The following is a 13,911-nucleotide window of genomic DNA, read 5'->3' as shown; positions in this document are numbered from 1 at the left end:
TGAAAATTGAAATTAGGGTCTAAATGTGACAGTTATCCTTTAACATTTTGCTTGCAGACCTTTATTATATCCGTGCATTTGCTTCTCCCTAAAGAAAGAAAATTCAGCAGGACCTGCGCTGATGTCAAAGGTCCTTTTGCAGGTCCTGAAAGAAGAAGAAAGAAGACGATGCCGGCTGTGCGAACAAATGGATGAGGAGAGTTAATTTATTTTATTTTTTTAACCCCTCAATCAACATTTTAGTAAGCATTCTGTATTAAGAATGCTATTATTTTCCCTTATAACCATGTTATAATGGAAAATAATTATATCTACAGAACACCTAACCCAAACTCGAACTTCAGTGAAGAAGTCTGGGTTCGGGTCTGGGTACCATTTTTTTTTTTTATCACGTGTGTACAAAACGCATTGCACCCACGCGATAAAAACTGAACGCAACACAATCGCAGTCAAAATTGACTGAAATTGAGTGCGCACTCGTGCGGGTTTCCCGCAATGCACACGCGACGCATCCGGAGCAAATCCGGGACGCCCGTGTGAAAGAGGCATTACATCGACTATAGCATTCTACTGCATATAGGGATCAACTGCCTGATATAAGAAAGGTGTGTACGCAGATTACATGTATATTAAAAAAAATTACGTTTTCCTATTATATAAACAAATAAATAAAAAAAAAAACGGAATGACTGCCACATCGAGTCCCTGGGAGGAGGCAGTCATGACAGGAACGGGGATTTACTAGCAGCATCTCCATCATCTAACAGGAGCTAGTGATGTATCCAGTTTCCAAAATATAAGGTCTGTCTCATTAATTGTGATGTCCGCAGCATTATTCAGGACAACAGTTATAATAATAGAAAGTACCTTATGGTGACTATATTGAAGTAAACACTGTATTTTGTGCTATCATCCGAATCTAGACCCCCTGAGTGGGCGAAACGCGTCGGAGCATTTTGTTATGGGGGCATTATATTACCACTTGATTTCTGGCCAACTTTTATCCTTGTTGAGGCAGTATCATTGCTATACGTATGTAATTTGTTTGTTTTACCGTTCATCTCCACTGCTAGGGTGATATAGGGAAAGTAGGGAAGGCACGAGGACAGGGAAACCCCACCATCAGGGGTGGTCCCTGGGCAAAGGCTAGATTAGGATTGTACTAGGGAAAGGTTCCCCGCATAGAAAGAAACTAGCCGCCCCACCTCAACATGGAATGACCTTCCCCTTTATCTATCTATTTTTTGTATATCGCTGTAGTATGTCTATTTGTCACAATTGTGGTGGTTGCTATATGTGTAGTACAAAATGGCCAGCCCAAGGTCTGCTCTTGTAAGAATTATCAGCCACCGAAATGGGGCATATTTTTTAACGGAAAAATAATAAAAGTTATATTTTAAGGGTCCTAGTCTGATTAGGGTGATTATACATAAAATAAAAACCAGAATACCCCTTTAAAATATTTATTGCCCAACGTTTCCTAATCAGGAACATCGATACAGGCAAAAAATGGCGGTGTACAGGAATGTGAATGTGACATGATGTGAACAGTTTCAGCCAACATTTTAGCTTTGTTTAAAGTTTCAGTAATTTCCTGCTACGTTTATTACTCATACAAGCATGCATTACTTCTTCCCTCATGACTCTAGAAACAATCTAGACAGAATATACACAACAAAAGAAACAAAGGGAAACATCTAATCCTATGTACACAAGGAACTAGGAAACGTAAGGGGAAAACGTGCCCTCAGCCGCCTGCTTGTCATGCAATGTCACCTATTGTCCCACTTATGAAGGTAACTACAAGACCAGCTTTTCCAGACAGTCACCATGGGGAAGTGGAGCACACAACGCGACACCTAATATATCCAAAGTCGTCCTTCAGCCGTGAATGTACAATAGTCAGTAAATCCAGCCCGGCCGTTACTTCCAGCCCTGCAAACGGCGTGTGATCAGACATTTTATATCTTATATACCTTGTGTTTTATATGGAATCCATCGTTATGCCTTACTCTGTAATATGTACTGTGGGAGATGGTACCTAACAGTGCATCAAAGGGTTTTAAAGGGTTCTCCGGGCTTTTAATATTGATGACCTCGCCGATCATCTGTATGGGGAGACGGCGCGCACCATGCGCACGTGCTGTCTCCATTCTCTCATCCTGTTCACCGCTGCTGTCTATGGCAAAGCAGCAGTGAACAGGAAGAGAGACGGGAGAACTAGGCACATGCGCAGTGTGCGCAGTCTCCTCATACAGATGATCACCCAGCACCCCCGCCGATCTGATAATGATGACCTATCCTGAGGATAGGTCATCAATGGGATGAGTAAACATCCGAAGTCGATTCGCATAAAGTGGTACCTTGGAACCGAACCAGAGTTCGGGAAATGGTTTTTTACAGTACAAATTTATAAAGTTATTGAGCGAAGTCTCGCGAGACTTCGCAAAGCAATAACTTCGGCTCATCGGAGCCAATACATTCTAATACTGTACAGAGCTCCTGCTCCATACAGTATTAGAACGAAGTTTTATGCAAATCATCCGAAGTCGATTCGCTCATCCCTAGTCATCAATATTAAAAGCCCGGAGAACCCCTTTAACCTATGCAGCAAACACCAAGGTCCTGTAGGACACTTACAGAACACACAAAACATACCATTGTCTCCCAATACTGTGTCTGCAGAAAAAGGACTTGTCCAAATGTGCTACCAAGTGCCCAGGTGGGCGGGTTACAGGTTACAAAGTGGCCAAGCCCACCTCTTCTAGGCAATTCCAACTCTTCCGCATGATCTGTACTGTTCATGCCCTCTCCCTTCACCTCACCTGTACATACAGCCAAATCGTGTGCAGGAGCAGTCTACAGCCCTGCGAGTGCCTGCGCATTACATTTCGCGCTGCCTGCTTCAGCCTCACTGCGTCTACTGCGCATGCGCTACAGCCTGTACTCTCCCATCTGACAGGGCTATAGACTGCACCTGCGGGAGATTAGGCTGCACATGACAATGACTTCAAGGGAGAGGAGATGAATAGTACGGGGGAGGAGGGGGGAATGTCTCATTTGTACAGGAATCAAACATCTTTTTCTGGGGGATGCAGAGACCGTACTGGGATACAAAGGTACATTTCCAATGTTGTGGAGGTGTCCTACCCTAAGTTTTATAGGTGACACACTCGGTGACACACTCCCTTTAATCATTCAAAATTCAGCATAATCGCACACAATTATTTGCAACAAACTGACACAAGTCTTTGATTAATTTGTCGCATTTTATGAATGGATAATATGTCCGTCCATGTACTGTTGAGAAACACTAAAAGTTTGCCAATTACCATGTACACTATATATATATATTTTTTAAATAACTGGTGCTTAGAACTAATACCAAGTGAATGGAGGGAGCTTGTGAGGGGATTCAAGGACACGAGTCCCCCTCAATCCCAGCGCACTTAGGAGCTGAGATACTGACAGGTTTCCAGCTGTAAAGGCTCGATATGCGTCTGTGTGAGGGACTCCAGGGCACATAAATGAGAGACGCTATATAAATGATTTAACACTTTAAAGGGGTTGTGTCACTTCAGCAGATGGCATTTATCATGTAGAGAAGGTTACTACAAGCCACTTACTAATATATTGCGATTCTCCATATTGCTTCCTTTGCTGGCTGGATTCTTTTTTCCATCACATTATACACTGCTCATATCCAGGGGTTACGACATCTGCACAGATACGAGGTGACTGGACGGGAGCGGCTGAGCAGGAGCGCCTACGTGCGCTCCCACAGTCCTGGCCACCGGACAGGCCAGCAGTTTTTTCCTAGAGAGGGCACTGCTGCAATCCCGACCAGTTCCCCGGGAGCACTGAGAGCCCGGGTCTGCACATGGCTGCCGAGAACCAGGGCATATAGGAGGACATCTAAGAGGAGGGTATATGGGCTCCTGCAACCAGTGTTGAAGAAAGGCAGGGACACAGCAAAGTCACTTCTATACGGTTTATTAATTGTTCCAGTCAACTAAGGCCTCTTTCACATGAACGATACGGATTAGGTCTGGAGACGTTCCGGATGCGTTCAGTGAAACTCGCACCATTTTGCAAGCAAGTTCAGTCAGTTTTGTCTGCGATTGCGTTCAGTTTTTTCCGCGCGGGTGCAATGCGTTTTGATGCGTTTTTCACGCGCGTGATAGAAAAACGGAAGGTTTACAAACAACATCTCCTAGGAAGCATCAGTGAAAAATGCATTGCATCTGCAATGCGTTTTTCATGAAGCCCCATTCACTTCTATGGGGCCAGGGCTGCGTAAAAAATGCAGAATATAGAACATGCTGCGATTTTCACACAACGCAGAACTGATGAAAAAAAACAACGCTCATGTACACAGACCCATTCACATCACACATTGCACCCGCGCGAAAAACTCACTCGTGACAAAGGGGCCTTACAGTTCAGTAAAGCCAGGTCAGGTAGTCAGTCCATAACATCGAAAATAAAGTAATGCAGGCTTGGGTCTCCTCTATATCCGTCCACAACCCGTGCTGTTCCACACATGCCTCTCACTCTAGTAGACCCACCCTGCTTCATGCTGCTGACTTTTAAACACTATCGTGGACATGGGCCACGTATAAAACCCGGAGTGGATCGTGGGGAGTAAGCACCCACCCAGCTCTTTGCTTACTCCCAGTAAAAGCCAGGCCCGGATTAGCTGAGACCATATATAGTTAACAAAAGCGTCCACTATCTATGCTAGTGGACGCACAAGCTAACGGCTTTTACTCCACCAAGGCAGGACACCTTGGTGACATGTTTTAGGTGGAACACAGCAAGGCATGATATGCATCCCCTCTAATATGTTTCCTGCACCGTTCTCGGAGACACATACCTTCCTTCGTATATGAGGCCTGTCACTGCCTCACAATTTTTTTATTTTTATAGAGAGGACAGGAAGAGGAGATATATATATATATATATATATATATATACACACACACACACATTACATGCCCTCCTCCTGTCATCCCTCTATACACATCATATACACTCCTCCTCTCTCTAATCTATATGTGCACCACCTCCATATACAGTGCACCCGGCAGAAAAATAAAGGTTATTGCCAGAAAGAAAAAATGATCAAGATTCTAATCAATAATCATCCATAAAATTGAAATAAGCAAAAAAAATTTTTTGCCATAAATCGCCGAGCCCTACTGTAACAGTCAACAATTACCAAAACGAAAGGGTATCCCTGCCACTGTACTGCAGACATAGCTGCCATTTATGATGGCCTGTACCCCAGTATGACAGGAATGCGTAAAATATAGAAGACTGTAAGAGCTTCTTACACCAGACCATCAGCGCTTTCATATGCCAACCAAAGACATCCAGAAACATTAGGAAGGAGATCTCTATGGGCAGTAGGTTCTTGGGCTATATGCAATGCTGGAATGAACGCCATTGTGTGCCGTCTGCACTGACCAGTACTGTGAACTGTCAGAACTGCCGTCTGTTCCTTATATAATCAATGGGTTGGAGCTCCCTTTTAACCCACATACCCATAGAAAAAAAGTCAGCCTGAACTAAAAGACAACCTAATCTCAGTATTTATGGTTACATATACAGATTTGTACCAAATGTAATAAGTTATAAGGACACTCACAGTTCGCATAATAATAGGGATAAGAAGGGGCCTTTGTGCTTAGTTGCCCCTATTTCCTGAATGCCTCCTGCTGGCAAAAAAAAAAAGAAGAAAATTGGGTATCACGGGTAACACTATGGGGGACATCAAAACTGGCTTAGTTGCCCTTAGCACCCAGATTCCATCTTTCTGGACTCTGAAAAATGAAAGCTGGAATCTGATTGGTTGCTATGGACAGCTAAGGCTACTTTCACACCTGCGTTTGGTGCGGATCCGTCTGGTGTCTGCACAGACGGATCCGCTCCTATAATGCAAACGCTTGTATCCGTTCAGAACGGATCCGTTTGCATAACCATGAACAAAAAAAAAAAAATTTATTTTTTTTGTTCATGATGATGCAAACGGATCCGTTTTGACTTTACATTGAAAGTCAATGGGGGACGGATCCGTTTGAAAATTGAGCCATACTGTGTCATCTTCAAACGGATCCGTCCCCATTGACTTACATTGTAAGTCTGGACGGATCCGTTTGGCTCCGCACGGCCAGGCGGACACCTGAACGCTGCAAGCTGCGTTCAGGGGTCCGCCTGCTGAGCGGAGCGGAGGACAAGCGGAGCCATCCTGATGCATTCTGAGCGGATCCGCATCCACTCAGAATGCATTAGGGCTGGACGGATCCGTTCGGGCCGCTTGTGAGAGCCTTCAAACGGAACTCACAAGCGGAGCCCTGAACGCTAGTGTGAAAGTAGCCTAAGCCAGTTTTCCTTTCCACCAGCTTTGATAAATCTCCCCTATACGGACAAATGAGACACAGCTCTTTATCATTGAATTCAGGTTTTTCATTCAGTCCCATTGCCACAGGTGTATAAAATCCAGCCCCAAGCCATGCAGTCTGCCTTTATTAATATTTGTGAAAGAATGTGTCGTTCTAGAGAATTCCAGCGTGGTCCTGTAATAGGATGTCACCGCAAGCCAGTTTGTGAAATTTCGTCCCTCCTAGAGATCAACCGAGTGGTATTATTGTAAAGTGGAAGCGTTTAGGAAGCCGAGCATCTCCGCCACAAAGGGGAGACCACGTTAAATTACAGAGCGAGGTCGCTGAGGTGCGTAGTGCATTAAAGTCGCCAAAGCTCTGCTGACTCTGCGAGGCTCCATTAACATCAGCACAAAATCTGTGCATTGGTAGCTTCCCGACATGGCTTTCCATGGCCGAGCAGCTGAATGCAAGCCTTACCTCACCAAGTGCTGGGTGGAGTGATGCAAGCTACACCGCCAGTGGACTCTGGAGCAGTTGTATATGTGCGGTGTGGAGCGACTCTGGATTTGGTAAATGCCAGGAGGCGGCAGAAAGGATCATGCTATAGGGTAGTTTTTCAGGGGTTGGTCTAGGTCCCTTAGCTCTAGTAAAGGAAAGTCTTAAAGGGGCTGTCCGGGCTTTTTACTATTGATGACTTATCCTCGGGATCAATATCAGATCGGCTGGAGTGCCGGGTGTCGGACGTGCGCAGTGTGCACATGCCGTCTCCATTATCTCTTCCTGCCCGCTGCTGCTGTCCCATAGACATACAGCAGCGGACATGAAGAGAGAAGGGAGACGCGCGTCGTCACCCTGTACAGCTGATTGTCAGGGTGCCGGGTGTCAGACCCCTGACCTGAGGATAGGTCATCAATATTAAGAAGCCAGGACAACCACTTTAATGCTTCAGTCATTCCTGCATTGAGCTGCTGAGAACAAGTACATAGCAGTGGGAACATTGCGTAGGCATGATGGCGATACGGCGCCTGCGCGAGATTTCAGACTGGAATCCAACATGACTAAGAAAACCATGGCCATCAATCAAATGCCAAGGGGCGGGAAGGGGTGTTGCAAGCTCGACTTCAAGCGAGAAAGCCGCAGCCCCCTTGACTTCAAGACCCTCATTTACATACAGCCTGCGGGGGAATAAAAGTCTTTTTTCGGCGAATAGGCTCATCAGACAGCAATGAGAAACAATAAGCTGACGGATTAATGTGCATTTGGTAGGTGACAGGTTCCCTTTAAAAAGGTAAATAATTTCCTGGACAACTCCTTAAAGGGCTTCTCTGCTAATAATAAAATGTTACCAAGTGCCCGCAGTCTGCCCCTCTAAGCTAAAGATTCCTACGTACCTGCTCCCCGCCACTCCAGTCCTCCTCGCTGCCTCCTGCATGTCCATGTTCCTGTCCCGTTTATATCCGATGCAGCATGGGCATGGTCACATGCTGAGCTGCAGCCAATGACATGGCTACAGTGGAGCATGTGACAATGTCCATGCTGCACCGGATATAATCATGGAGACACCGGAGGCAGTGCAGAGGGCCAGAACAGAGGGTAGCAGGTAAGTATCTATCCTTAGCGTAGGGGCCGGTCACCTCTTGTTTTAGCTGTGTGGCAGGCGGGGATATGTTTAGACATACAGTAATATATATATATATATATATATATATATATATATATATACACACATACACATACACATACACATACACACACACACACAAGCGTATGCAATTTTGTGGTTATCTATGTTTTTTTTTTATGCATACGTTTGACGGACGTGCATTAATTTTAAAACGTTTGATTCCTTTCTTTTCACAAAAAATGTTTTTGTGAAACAAAAAAAAAAAAAAAAAAGATTTGAAGGCATCATCTAGAAAAAACGGATACATTTAACAGATGGAAACGTATTGATCTACATTTCCATCTGTCCCTCGTTCACTGCAATAAAAAAAAAAACTACAGAAACAATGACAGACGGAGTGAAAAGCATGTACTCACTACATTTGCTCAATTATAGTCTATAGGTTACTTTCACACTCGCGTTTTGTGCGATAATACAAGTCTGCATCCATTCACAATGGATCCGTTTGTATTATGTCTTCTATAGCGATGACGGATCCGTCTTGATCACCATTGAAAGTCAACGGAGGACGGATCCGTTTTCTATTGTGCCAGATTGTGTCAGTGAAAACTGATCCGTCCCCATTGACTTACATTGTGTGCCAGGATGGATCCGTTTGGCTCAGTTTCATCAGACGGACACCAAAGCGCTGCAAGCAGCGTTTTGGTGTCCGTCTCCAAAGCGGAATGGAGACGGAACGGAGGCAAACTGATGCATTCTGAATAGTGTTGAGCAAACTTGTGTTTTAAGTTCTGCGTCCAAAGTTCGGGTTATCGAAGAATCCAGTTATGGATTCTGCTACCACGGACCATAGTGGAATTTGGAATCCATAACGGGATTCTTTGATAACCCGAACTTTGGATGCAGAACTTAAAACACAAGTTCACTCAACACTAAGGCCTCTTTCAGAAGGGCGTTGCGGGAAAAGGTCCGGGTGCGTTGCGGGAACATATGCGATTTTTCCACGCGAGTGCAAAACATTGTAATGCGTTTTGCACTCGCGTGAGAAAAATCACGCATGTTTGGTACCCAAACCCGAACTTCTTTACAGAAGTTCATGCTTGGGATCGGTGTTCTGTAGATTGTATTATTTTCCCTTATAACATGGTTATAAGGGAAAATAATAGCATTCTGAATACAGAATGCATAGTAAAATAGGGCTGGAGGGGTTAAAAAAAAATATGTATATATATTTAACTCACCTTAATCCACTTGATCGCGCAGCCGGCATCTCTTCTGTCTTCATCTTAGCTGTGTCCAGGAACAGGACCTGTGGTGACGTCACTCCGGTCATCACATGGTCCATCACATGATCTTTTACCATGGTGATGGATCATGTGATGACCGGAGTGACGTCACCACAGGTCCTTTTCCTGCACACAGCTAAGATGAAGACAGAAGAGAAGCCGGGCTGTGCGATCAAGTGGATTAAGGTGAGTTAAAAAAATAATTATTTTTTTTAACCCCTGCAGCGCTATTTTACTAAGCATTCTGTATTTAGAATGCTATTATTTTCCCTTATAACCATGTTATAATGGAAAATAATTATATCTACAGAACACCTAACCCAAACTCGAACTTCAGTGAAGAAGTCTGGGTACCATATTTTTTTTTTATCACGTGTGTACAAAACGCATTGCACCCACGCGATAAAAACTGAACGCAACACAATCGCAGTCAAAATTGACTGAAATTGAGTGCGCACTCGTGCGGGTTTCCCGCAATGCACACGCGACGCATCCGGAGCAAATCCGGGACGCCCGTGTGAAAGAGGCATTACATCGACTATAGCATTCTACTGCATATAGGGATCAACTGCCTGATATAAGAAAGGTGTGTACGCAGATTACATGTATATTAAAAAAAAATTACGTTTTCCTATTATATAAACAAATAAATAAAATAAAAAACGGAATGACTGCCACATCGAGTCCCTGGGAGGAGGCAGTCATGACAGGAACGGGGATTTACTAGCAGCATCTCCATCATCTAACAGGAGCTAGTGATGTATCCAGTTTCCAAAATATAAGGTCTGTCTCATTAATTGTGATGTCCGCAGCATTATTCAGGACAACAGTTATAATAATAGAAAGTACCTTATGGTGACTATATTGAAGTAAACACTGTATTTTGTGCTATCATCCGAATCTAGACCCCCTGAGTGGGCGAAACGCGTCGGAGCATTTTGTTATGGGGGCATTATATTACCACTTGATTTCTGGCCAACTTTTATCCTTGTTGAGGCAGTATCATTGCTATACGTATGTAATTTGTTTGTTTTACCGTTCATCTCCACTGCTAGGGTGATATAGGGAAAGTAGGGAAGGCACGAGGACAGGGAAACCCCACCATCAGGGGTGGTCCCTGGGCAAAGGCTAGATTAGGATTGTACTAGGGAAAGGTTCCCCGCATAGAAAGAAACTAGCCGCCCCACCTCAACATGGAATGACCTTCCCCTTTATCTATCTATTTTTTGTATATCGCTGTAGTATGTCTATTTGTCACAATTGTGGTGGTTGCTATATGTGTAGTACAAAATGGCCAGCCCAAGGTCTGCTCTTGTAAGAATTATCAGCCACCGAAATGGGGCATATTTTTTAACGGAAAAATAATAAAAGTTATATTTTAAGGGTCCTAGTCTGATTAGGGTGATTATACATAAAATAAAAACCAGAATACCCCTTTAAAATATTTATTGCCCAACGTTTCCTAATCAGGAACATCGATACAGGCAAAAAATGGCGGTGTACAGGAATGTGAATGTGACATGATGTGAACACAACATTTTAGCTTTGTTTAAAGTTTCAGTAATTTCCTGCTACGTTTATTACTCATACAAGCATGCATTACTTCTTCCCTCATGACTCTAGAAACAATCTAGACAGAATATACACAACAAAAGAAACAAAGGGAAACATCTAATCCTATGTACACAAGGAACTAGGAAACGTAAGGGGAAAACGTGCCCTCAGCCGCCTGCTTGTCATGCAATGTCACCTATTGTCCCACTTATGAAGGTAACTACAAGACCAGCTTTTCCAGACAGTCACCATGGGGAAGTGGAGCACACAACGCGACACCTAATATATCCAAAGTCGTCCTTCAGCCGTGAATGTACAATAGTCAGTAAATCCAGCCCGGCCGTTACTTCCAGCCCTGCAAACGGCGTGTGATCAGACATTTTATATCTTATATACCTTGTGTTTTATATGGAATCCATCGTTATGCCTTACTCTGTAATATGTACTGTGGGAGATGGTACCTAACAGTGCATCAAAGGGTTTTAAAGGGTTCTCCGGGCTTTTAATATTGATGACCTCGCCGATCATCTGTATGGGGAGACGGCGCGCACCATGCGCACGTGCTGTCTCCATTCTCTCATCCTGTTCACCGCTGCTGTCTATGGCAAAGCAGCAGTGAACAGGAAGAGAGACGGGAGAACTAGGCACATGCGCAGTGTGCGCAGTCTCCTCATACAGATGATCACCCAGCACCCCCGCCGATCTGATAATGATGACCTATCCTGAGGATAGGTCATCAATGGGATGAGTAAACATCCGAAGTCGATTCGCATAAAGTGGTACCTTGGAACCGAACCAGAGTTCGGGAAATGGTTTTTTACAGTACAAATTTATAAAGTTATTGAGCGAAGTCTCGCGAGACTTCGCAAAGCAATAACTTCGGCTCATCGGAGCCAATACATTCTAATACTGTACAGAGCTCCTGCTCCATACAGTATTAGAACGAAGTTTTATGCAAATCATCCGAAGTCGATTCGCTCATCCCTAGTCATCAATATTAAAAGCCCGGAGAACCCCTTTAACCTATGCAGCAAACACCAAGGTCCTGTAGGACACTTACAGAACACACAAAACATACCATTGTCTCCCAATACTGTGTCTGCAGAAAAATGACTTGTCCAAATGTGCTACCAAGTGCCCAGGTGGGCGGGTTACAGGTTACAAAGCGGCCAAGCCCACCTCTTCTAGGCAATTCCAACTCTTCCGCATGATCTGTACTGTTCATGCCCTCTCCCTTCACCTCACCTGTACATACAGCCAAATCGTGTGCAGGAGCAGTCTACAGCCCTGCGAGCGCCTGCGCATTACATTTCGCGCTGCCTGCTTCAGCCTCACTGCGTCTACTGCGCATGCGCTACAGCCTGTACTCTCCCATCTGACAGGGCTATAGACTGCACCTGCGGGAGATTAGGCTGCACATGACAATGACTTCAAGGGAGAGGAGATGAATAGTACGGGGGAGGAGGGGGGAATGTCTCATTTGTACAGGAATCAAACATCTTTTTCTGGGGGATGCAGAGACCGTACTGGGATACAAAGGTACATTTCCAATGTTGTGGAGGTGTCCTACCCTAAGTTTTATAGGTGACACACTCGGTGACACACTCCCTTTAATCATTCAAAATTCAGCATAATCGCACACAATTATTTGCAACAAACTGACACAAGTCTTTGATTAATTTGTCGCATTTTATGAATGGATAATATGTCCGTCCATGTACTGTTGAGAAACACTAAAAGTTTGCCAATTACCATGTACACTATATATATATATTTTTTTTAAATAACTGGTGCTTAGAACCAATACCAAGTGAATGGAGGGAGCTTGTGAGGGGATTCAAGGACACGAGTCCCACTCAATCCCAGCGCACTTAGGAGCTGAGATACTGACAGGTTTCCAGCTGTAAAGGCTCGATATGCGTCTGTGTGAGGGACTCCAGGGCACATAAATGAGAGACGCTATATAAATGATTTAACACTTTAAAGGGGTTGTGTCACTTCAGCAGATGGCATTTATCATGTAGAGAAGGTTACTACAAGCCACTTACTAATATATTGCGATTCTCCATATTGCTTCCTTTGCTGGCTGGATTCTTTTTTCCATCACATTATACACTGCTCATATCCAGGGGTTACGACATCTGCACAGATACGAGGTGACTGGACGGGAGCGGCTGAGCAGGAGCGCCTACGTGCGCTCCCACAGTCCTGGCCACCGGACAGGCCAGCAGTTTTTTCCTAGAGAGGGCACTGCTGCAATCCCGACCAGTTCCCCGGGAGCACTGAGAGCCCGGGTCTGCACATGGCTGCCGAGAACCAGGGCATATAGGAGGACATCTAAGAGGAGGGTATATGGGCTCCTGCAACCAGTGTTGAAGAAAGGCAGGGACACAGCAAAGTCACTTCTATACGGTTTATTAATTGTTCCAGTCAACTAAGGCCTCTTTCACATGAACGATACGGATTAGGTCTGGAGACGTTCCGGATGCGTTCAGTGAAACTCGCACCATTTTGCAAGCAAGTTCAGTCAGTTTTGTCTGCGATTGCGTTCAGTTTTTTCCGCGCGGGTGCAATGCGTTTTGATGCGTTTTTCACGCGCGTGATAGAAAAACGGAAGGTTTACAAACAACATCTCCTAGCAACCATCAGTGAAAAATGCATTGCATCTGCAATGCGTTTTTCATGAAGCCCCATTCACTTCTATGGGGCCAGGGCTGCGTAAAAAATGCAGAATATAGAACATGCTGCGATTTTCACACAACGCAGAACTGATGAAAAAAAACAACGCTCATGTACACAGACCCATTCACATCACACATTGCACCCGCGCGAAAAACTCACTCGTGACAAAGGGGCCTTACAGTTCAGTAAAGCCAGGTCAGGTAGTCAGTCCATAACATCGAAAATAAAGTAATGCAGGCTTGGGTCTCCTCTATATCCGTCCACAACCCGTGCTGTTCCACACATGCCTCTCACTCTAGTAGACCCACCCTGCTTCATGCTGCTGACTTTTAAACACTATCGTGGACATGGGCCACGTATAAAACCCGGAGTGGATCGT

General features: G+C 44.6%; 1 protein-coding gene across 1 annotated transcript in view; it reads right to left on the bottom strand.

Moving 5' to 3' along the window:
• ANKDD1A (ankyrin repeat and death domain containing 1A) overlaps positions 1 to 13,911 on the bottom strand; it is an 82,691-nt gene that overhangs the window by 54,928 nt on the left and 13,852 nt on the right. The window lies entirely within an intron of this gene.

This window comes from Bufo bufo, chromosome 1 (assembly GCF_905171765.1).
Source record: "Bufo bufo chromosome 1, aBufBuf1.1, whole genome shotgun sequence".
Taxonomy (NCBI): domain Eukaryota; kingdom Metazoa; phylum Chordata; class Amphibia; order Anura; family Bufonidae; genus Bufo; species Bufo bufo.
The sequence above is the reverse complement of the archived record's forward strand: the minus strand, read 5'-3'. Positions and strand labels throughout refer to the sequence as shown.